The sequence below is a fragment of the Nyctibius grandis genome, chromosome 13 (genome assembly GCF_013368605.1).
Source record: "Nyctibius grandis isolate bNycGra1 chromosome 13, bNycGra1.pri, whole genome shotgun sequence".
Classification (NCBI taxonomy): domain Eukaryota; kingdom Metazoa; phylum Chordata; class Aves; order Nyctibiiformes; family Nyctibiidae; genus Nyctibius; species Nyctibius grandis.
In genome coordinates, this window is record NC_090670.1 from 6,015,987 (window position 1) to 6,025,591 (window position 9,605).

A 9,605-nucleotide genomic window follows, 5' to 3' on the forward strand; every position below is an offset into this window, starting at 1 on the left:
ATGCATTTTTTTTTTTTTTTTTTTTTTTTTACAAAATCACTTAGTTTTCTGGAGTTTAATGAAAAATAATAATAATTGTTGTTGTTATTTTCAGAATTCTCAGCTGCTACTATGGCAGCCTGCATTGCCACTCTGTTCTGGTTCCAGGGTGTTTATTCTAGCAGTGTCCGCCTGCAGTGAATATGCACAATGCCCAGCCCTTTGGTCATTCCCATCGGGGACTTGCTGGAGCACTTCCCTGCTCCCTCCTGCTCGCGTGCCAGAATGGTGGACACGTGTCTCTTCCTGACCTAGAGCTTTCATACAGACAGGGAGCACTGAGGGACTAAGGCTCTGCTGTGTGCAGTGGAGCAGCTCTGCCCCATAGTATAGATTTGGCATACAGGGTGAAATGAGAGTCCATCAGACTCAGCTACCAGTCATTCCTTTTTGTATGATTTCTCTAGCTGTATCTTGTACAATACTTGCAGCTTTTATATAAAAAAACCCCTACGTTAATATTCCAACATGATTTCATTCTAGGAAGCATATCAGCATGTAATATAAAGCTACCATCTTCCTGTACTTTAGTGAATGATTACCCGTAGTAACTGTAATAGACCACATTGCCTATGGTTGCAAAGTAAAATGCTTAGTTTAAGTCACCAGGAAGATGGTTCAAATCAATGGATTTTGATATTAATGCAGCTTGTTTGATAGGCAATGACTTGTGAAGTCATGGTAATGCAGTCATTTCTCTGTGTGTGACTGTTCCATAAAAGTTGCTCAGCCAAATATTTAAGAAAACTGAGCCTTAAAATTGTATAAATAGTGCTGGAGAGAACTGGTTGCAGAACTTCTTTTGTCATATTTGCTTAAATCTAATAATAATCTTGAGAACAATAATGTAGTCACACAACTTACTGAGAAGCCAGGTTCTTCCTTAAAACACTCCGTTAAATCATTCTGTCGTTGTCTCGCATTTAGTACATGGCGTGGAAGTAGCTGCCTTTCATGTTTTCTTAAATATAAACAAGTATGAGTCCATGTGCAAAATTGCTCAACTGGTTTGGAACATTAGGATCTGCACAATCCAAGTGAATGGCTGATGTTCCAGTGATCATTGTCTTCTACCCAGTTGTCTACTGTGAATTTAAAAATCTTCACTGGTGACATATCTATCTATATAAATACAGATAAATATAAATTGGGTTTTTTTCCTTTTATTTTTGCTTTCTTTTTGCTAATTTCTATCAAAATTAGGGTCAAGAGTCAATTTCTGATGGTTGTAATAGAGACTAATACATGGCTTCCATTAATAGAAATGTATTTACTCCTCTCTTTTTTCTTTCTAATCTGAAATGAAAAAAAACCATTTTCTTCCTTTTGTGCATGGAAAGGGTAAAAACTCCCATGATGATGATGACAGAAATCTTATTTGAGTTATTCATTAAGGCTGATGTTCATTTCCACTCAATCTTCCCTTCCTAAAACAGAATAAACAATCACAAGTCTGACAATTCTTTCAGTGCTGAAACTCAGGATGTAAATAAACAACTACTTCAGGTGGTTTGATGGTGGCTTTTTCAGAAACATGCCCAGCATCACATGTTATTTTGCCTCTGGGAATAAGAAATAATAAAGCTTTAGATACGAGCTAGAGGCAAAGGCCACCCTAAAACCAGGTATTTATATTTGTATCAAATTCATAATTGATAAACACGTATTTCCCAAATCTCTACAGAAACTAGTACAGTATTGTACTATTGCTAGATTCTACTTAGCATTAAACATAGATGAACCTTTGCCACATTTCCCAACAGCAGATACTGGGAAGGTTAGGAAAGTTTAATGGAGACTACTGTACAAATAAACACAGCAATTGCATAGACTGGATATGTTTTTAAGCTGGAGAAAGCATCCAGTTAAACCTCTTCACTGATCTTTCTCTCTGTAAAACATACGTGTTTTCAGGCCACTTCTGGTTGCATTTGTGGATAGCGTTAGAATGTGTTATACATCAGTACTTGTAAGTACTGGAAGAAATTAATACTGTGTACCGGGAACATTTCCATAATTATACTGAAAGCACCCAGTAATTAGAGACACTCTATTAACAATGTTACCATAATACACTTAAAGACTTCTAAAGAAATTTCAGGCTAGCTTAAAATTTCAGAATCCCCAAAGATATGAGGAAGCAGCTAAATCTGCATTTTATATAAGTCCAAAACAATCTCGCTCCTGCATAGTCGATCTTTAAATTCGTTAAAGAGGACTCTTTCTAATTAAAGTTACATCACATAAAAAATGAATCTAAATGAACTCATCTGGTAATGAACATCTTTTCCCTGTTTGCTCGTAAGACACAACTTCAATGCGTGTTTTTGACAGAACTGCAAAATTCTACCGTATGCATTCTTTTACTATAGTAGGTGTCATAGAAGCCTTTGATAGCAAAAGAGCACAACATATATTTGCACCAAAAGTTGCATGATATTAATGCTTTGCTTTATGGATTCAGACTCTTTGAGATCGTGCGGAAAACATGGATTGATTTTTATTTGATGCTTTTAGCAGTTCTGTTGGTATGTTGTCCATTGTATTAGGGGTTTTTCTTAAAATTATTATTTTTTTTTACTGCTGTTTTTAGCTTTGATCTAAATGGGGAAAAGTTTCTGGTTCGATCAGTTGTTCTCCATGGGCCATTGATAGTCGTTGGATGTGCAGAACAGCTCTTCACAGTATTCCTTCCAGCAATAGATGTGAATATTTTCCACTGTCTTGATTTAATAAGTCTGAGTTTTGGATTGGATGTGTGTTGTTAGAAGCCTCACCGCGTCAAAAGAGTTTTTGGGAGATAATCATCTTTGTCTCTTCCTGACATTCTCTGCTGGTGCGTTGATAGTCAGCAAATAGAGTACATGTGCATGCTTGTTAGAATGAAAACTATTTGTCTCCTCTAACCTAAGTAGATGACCTTACTTGGCATGATTTCTGTTTTGCAGTATATAAGTTCAGAAAACTTTATTCCCAGAGCAAATAGAAGACAGTCTTTTGCTAATATGACTTTTTCCATCTTTCTCTCTACGTCCTTTTTTTTTTTTTTCAAAAGTCCTTTTACTTTTTGGTAATTTCAACAGGTCATGCTGAGGTTTGTTGGTGCCAGACTTCAATCACTATATTTCCCTACCAAATACAAGTTAGTTTTTCTTCCATTTTCAAATCAATAACTTACAGCCTGAAAAATAATCAAACAAGATCAGGCACATGGCATTTAAACAAGCCTGTCATAACAGACTAGTGTTCCTGTTTAGTGGTAAAACTGCTGTTTACCTCAATTCTGAGTTCTAGTGCCTTTATTTTAAATATGATTCTTTCACTGAGTTTGCAAAACATTTACAAAAATTTAAAAGTTTCTCTTTCAACTGTTTTTTTCCAATTCTGTCTTTATATAAGCTAGGTTTTTTTCCTCTTTAGTTTTTGTTAAGGGTGTAGAAAACACTTTCGAAGTCACCCCAGGGAAAGCTCTAAGCCAGAGGACATACACCTTTTCTACTTTTTTGTGCTTCAGGCTAAGATAGTTTGACTGATCCATCATGTGTCTAGTAGGCAAAGTATAAATCATGTATGAAAATGTCAGTTGAAATGTTAGTGCAGCTTCATGTCATTAATTGCATTTCTTTAATCTTATGTCTGTATCTTCAGAAATTCCCTAACATAACACAGTTGCAAGTACCAAATACTCAAGATTTTTAGATGGTGGGGTTTTTTTTTTAATGGTACAAAAGTTGAAGCAGAGATACGTGCTAGCTCTTTGAGCTGCTTCTCAAGGTCAAGTCAAAACATTACATATGGGAAGAAGTCCTTCCAATTCTACTAGTTTAGGCATATCTTCTAGACAAGAAAATCTAGAGAAGATTTTTCTGAAGTACAAAGGTAAACTGACCAGTGGAATTCCACCAACTGGTGGAATTTGGTCAGTATTTTTTCCATCAGGCAACGCTGTATACCTTTACTCAGAACTATTTCAATTCCTGTAAGTTATAAACATATATCAAGAGATACTCCAGTCCTCATTAAAATGTACTATTTGACCTTCCTTCTTTGTGTGTGAGAGGAGGGAAAAACCAAAAAAGCAGGTAAATTTACACTATTGTTTTCAGAGCTTCCTTTAGAGAATGTGGATCTCAGCCAAGTTTGGCTGTATAACAGAAGCAGCTGGTAAGTCAACACATACTATGTGAGCTACATAGAGTAGCTAAGTTAGTTCACGTGCATCTTTAGAAGGATGCAGGTTTGATAGGGTGGTACTCAGCATTCTAAGCAACAAGTATCACATATAGTGCACTGGTATAGATTATGTCTGTGATCTGATGTCTACCAATTTGAACTGTGCAGCTAAAATGTTTTTAAAATTTCTATTTGTAGTTAAATTTTTCCTCTTTCTTGCATATTGCTCTTATTAAGTTTAGCATTAAATTCATTGCTACTTCAGAATCCCTGAAATTACATATACTGTTCCAATATTAATACAAATATTAACTTTCTGGAAGCTCTTCATCTTAAACCCAAGTTGTTCTTGCATATTATTCTTCTGGCCATGATGCCCTCCTGTTCATTTGCTATGAATATAAAAGGTTTCATGCTTTCTCTTTCCCTATGTACTCTTCAGATAAATGCTACCTTCTTTTTCTAATGAAATTCTCAGACAAAAGGATTTTTTATTATTATCCTTACCACTTGCCTTGGGGAAGGCATGTACTTTATGAACAAACTCTGTTTTATTTTTCCGTTGCAAGAATTAATTCATTGACCTGTACTCTGCTGGACTGTGTTAATTTTTCTTATCATTCTGCCAGAGAAAGATAAACTAAAGAGTTTATCGAATTAAAATTTTGCGAATGTTACATTTTCACATCCTCAGCTCTTTAACTTTATTCCCCTCATACAAAATGAACCTGTCTTCTAGGCCACAGGTGAAAACAGAAGAGTGGTCCTTTCTCACTGCCAAAGATTTTTAGAATAAGTAAGAGTAGTATTTCAAGCCTTTGCATCTCTCTGGTTCTCTGGAATGCTAAGTCAGAAACTCTGTGTTATTCCTATATTATACTTAGCTGTATGTTTAATAATGTTTTTTCCTTAAATCCATAATCATAGCATTAAAGTTTTCTGATTTTGGGGATGTTTCAAACATAGTAATTTTGTTGAACCTCAGGCTTTTAGTCACTTGCCTTTTTTCTTCACTCCAAATCACCTCCTTTAAAAGAATTAAAATATTTACTATTCCTGCAGAAGACAATTTTTTTTATTAAAAAAGACCGAGAGGCCTTCTTAAAATAATATTATTTATATCTTTGCAGTTATACTATCAACAAAAAATATTAAAACTGATTAAAATAAGCTTGAGGGGAAAAAGAAAATAAGAATCAAACCTATCTTTTTGAAAATTTAGCCTCCTATTCTGAATTATATCAGATAATAAATATAGTGACTTTCCTTGTACTTTGATAAAAAGGCAGCTCAATACATCTAAAAGATATTTCAGTCTATCATTCAGGTGAGAAAAAAGCAAATGAGATTGGAATTACAAACCAACAGTTTATTCAAACTCAGAAATTGAATAGGTCAGCAATTCCCCTTAAAAACAATTTAAATCCCATTTTGAACCTGCTTTTAAAGCCGATTATTATTGTTTAATTGCTATTTAAGAGGATTTGCCATAATTATGTTGAAAAAGCATTATCATCAATCAAAATGCACAATTTTTCCAAAAAATATTTGAATTTCTAATTTCAAGAGGGGAAAAAAATCCTGTGCCCTCATTTGCTAATATTTTTCTTCTAATCATGTTCATCAGGGTTAGATAGTGTACTTGTCTCTTCTTTATTTATCAAAGTATTAATTTTTCCAAGTAGCCTACAATATTTCTTAGTCTGAAATAATAACTGAAGTTCACAGATTACTGAGCAGGCAAGGCAGTTGGAGATGCATTTTTCTAAGAGTACCTCTCAACCATTGGAACACTCAATAGTTGAGATGAACTTCTGTTGTACTCCCAACACAGGCATTTAGCTAAAAGAAGCAATTCCAGAATTTTAAGACAAGCCCACGATAGCAATGTGTAATCCTTAAAATTGTAACACTGATATTACTTTAGAACCTTTTTATGGCAAGATACAAATTTTTAAGGTTGCACAGATAGATTCCACAAATTCTCACAGCAGCTGTATTCCAGAGGAATTCCACTCAGTTTCTGATTTTCTTTAGAAGACCATTGTAGTAGGAACCTGCAGCTTAATTCTTGTTTAATATTTTACCAATGGATTAGAACTGTGAAAGTGCTTTCATACTTTTCCCTCACAAAGTGGTGTAGAAATACAGTGTTCTCTGTGTTTCCTGAAATAACTTCTCATACTTCCAATTAATTTTAAAATATTATCTTGGGAGTTTTCAGGGCGCAGAAGTTAAAAGATAAATTGCATTGCTCATCTAAATGTTAGGATATGCATACTAATCTGACATTTATAAGCAAGGAACGTAATAAAGGCTTTCTGGAGTAGGAAAGATGTTGTACACTGGGTGGCTTTAGGCTAGTTGGGGCTACTTTTCATACTACTTACTACTCAAACCTCTTCTAATGAAAATTCTGTTTAATTCTGTCATTGTTCATACACCAGATTCGTAAGTCTAAATGGTTTTATGCACCCATTTTACCTATTAAAAGGTCCGACTGACAGTATAGTACCTTATTTTAAGTTGAGTACAATTTCTAATTAAATACTCGGATATTATAGCAGAATCTGAGTTTCAGGAATGGCATCTTCAGAAAAAATTTGGGGACAGTTAGCAATATTTTATTGCATTTTAGTATTACTGATATTTTCTGTTCTTAAAGGGTTTTTTTAATCCAACACGTATAATTTGACCAAGTACAGTCCAAGCTTCTCTCGCATTATCTTTTTTCTGTGAGCCTTAATGTAGGTTCAAATTTCTCCTTGTTCATTTAGTACTTGGCTATTATAGAAGTTTTTTCATTTTTAAGTAACTTCCCCATTTGATACCACTTTCAGTTTCTTTCTAGATATTTAATATATGGAATATATATTGATTTTTGGCAGATAATTTTCTTTCATATCTCTTTTATGTAGCGACATTAATGTATAAAGTACTTAATTCTTTAAAGCTAGTCAGTGAGGCCAAGTCCATAAATTCTGAAAAGCGGGAAAGCACAGGGGCAATTCAAATGAAATATAAGAGAACAGAAAACTTGAGACAATGGTATGCTTTTATACTACTTTTTTTTTTGTTTTAGTATTCAGAATTAGAATATAGGGTGCTTTTAAGTAATTAACCGTTACATAAAGGTACAAGAGACATAGAAATGAAAAAAAAAGCCAACATGTAAAATGATAACAACAAAAACAACAGTCCTAGGGTTAATACTTAGTTCTGTGACCTCTTTGTTGCATGAAGATCTGTACTGAGATCTGAGTACATAGAGAAGCACTCTACTGCTCTATCCTTGTTGTGTATGGGGCTTTTCAGTATTAGCATTCATGGAGTGTATGTTGTTGACTTCACTGTGCTAGATGGATTCTGTATGGGAGTCAGCATATTTATCCTATCTAGGCAGGGACATTTTCTTCATTGAAATCACATTAAATACAGAGAATAACAAAGTCCACAGTGGCCACATTAATGCTCGATGTGCTCTTTATATCAAAGTTCTGTCTTCTCCTTTCCACTTAGACCCTGCACATGGGGAGAGTTGGACTCTACATTCATTTTCTCTTGTGAATTCTAAGGACATTGCAGTTTTTCACAATGCTTGAGAAATCTTATGTTATAAACGATGACAAAGCCCAGTACTGGAGAGACACTTGTGGCATCTCCAACTTGGGGAAGCAGAGTGCTCAAAATCTGGGCCCTTGATGTCAGCACAGTAATTTAGAGACCTACTGAAGTGCTGAAGTTACCTCAGTCACTAGGGAAATGTAGGGACTTCTAACAGCTGATTCACAGTGGGTGGAAGCATCAGTATTAGCAATGTGTAGAAGTGTCTGACAGCAAACAATAGGGGAACGTGTGTGTCTGCTGTCTGGGTCTTAGCTGTCTGACTTAGAGCTGCACACAAATGCTTTATTGCTTTGCTGACTGTGGACTTCTGAGGAAAGCTGCTTAACTGACAACAAATATTACACTGCTGCCATACGGAAAACAAAACCAAAACCCCAAAATAAATAAATCTAATGGCAGGTGTACTTCTCAAAGTTTATATACTAAGGCTAATTCCCACATTAGCATCAGTATTTCAGCAACTATGTAACAGTTATGCTTTCTTTTTCAACAGCAGCATCAAAAACCCCAGAAGTTGATTCACTTAAAACAGAATGATTTATGCTTATTCTTTCCCTCAAATCAAAGATTTATCATGTCTTTTGTTTACGTGGGTGTGGTAAGACTAGTTAAGTGAGAGTGCTGATTCTCAGTGCAGAAGTATAATGGCTCATCTGGATGTTAGTTTGTGACTGGAAGTTCTTGGTTTTGTACCAAGTCATGAAGTTAGCAAAATCTCAGCTGGGCAACAGCTACGCAGGAACAAACTAGTTTTTTTCATAGTGACAGGGAATTCATAATCAACTCACCTTTTTCCTTCATGCTCATGTCTACACGCTTGCAGGCAGCACAGTATAAAGTACTGCTTTGTGTGTGCGCATTTCATTCAGAATTTTAATTCCTATGCCCAAAATTCTCAATTTCACATTTAGCAGATGCTACTTAACCAGTAACACAGACAAAGAAATAAACAGCAGTCATTTCACAGACATAGAAGGTCTCCTTGAGCTTTGTTCTATTTAACTCTTCTTCCTGCAATTACGACACATTTCTAAATCTTGTATTTAGACTTTTGCCTGCAAAACACTCTAGGCAGAATAGGTGCAGTGGTGACCTGTTTACCCGACAAAGATCTTACCTCACTTCATCATATGATGAAAATGTGTTTAATTTCTGTTGACTAATATTTCATGAATGCTCACCAAGAAGGGTGCATAATAGGGTGAGATACATGCCTGTCACAATATTATATCCAGCTCAAAAATTTCACTTCTTTTTCTGGTTAAATATTAGTTACTTTTTCTTTATGTAATGCTATCTAACAGACAGAAAACATTAGCATGCATTTAAAAACTGCAGATACCTGTAAAATCTTTAGAACTCAAGTTTTCTTTAAGAATCAGGAGAAAAACTTGAGAATTTATTTATGTGGCACACATAATGATCCTCACATAGAAAGTCACAATAGTGCAGACTTTTCTGATATTTTAATTATTGTGTGCACGTGCAACTGATTTTATCACAGCATTTGGACTCATATACTTTAACAGTGATTTTTTTTTCTGCTATACTCTTTTGACAAAATTGTTCTCAAATCAAGTAGCGTCCTTAATCAAATTACCAAAAATGATTTGTGACAGATATTAAGAATGGATCCAGTAGCATGCTATTGGAGATTAAGATGGAAGATTGAAAGGATGCTCACTGAGAGAAATGTCGTTTTAAGAATATGTAGTGGGAAGGCATATGGAACTTCTTGTTGGCTGTTTGAGAAGAATGACATGGGA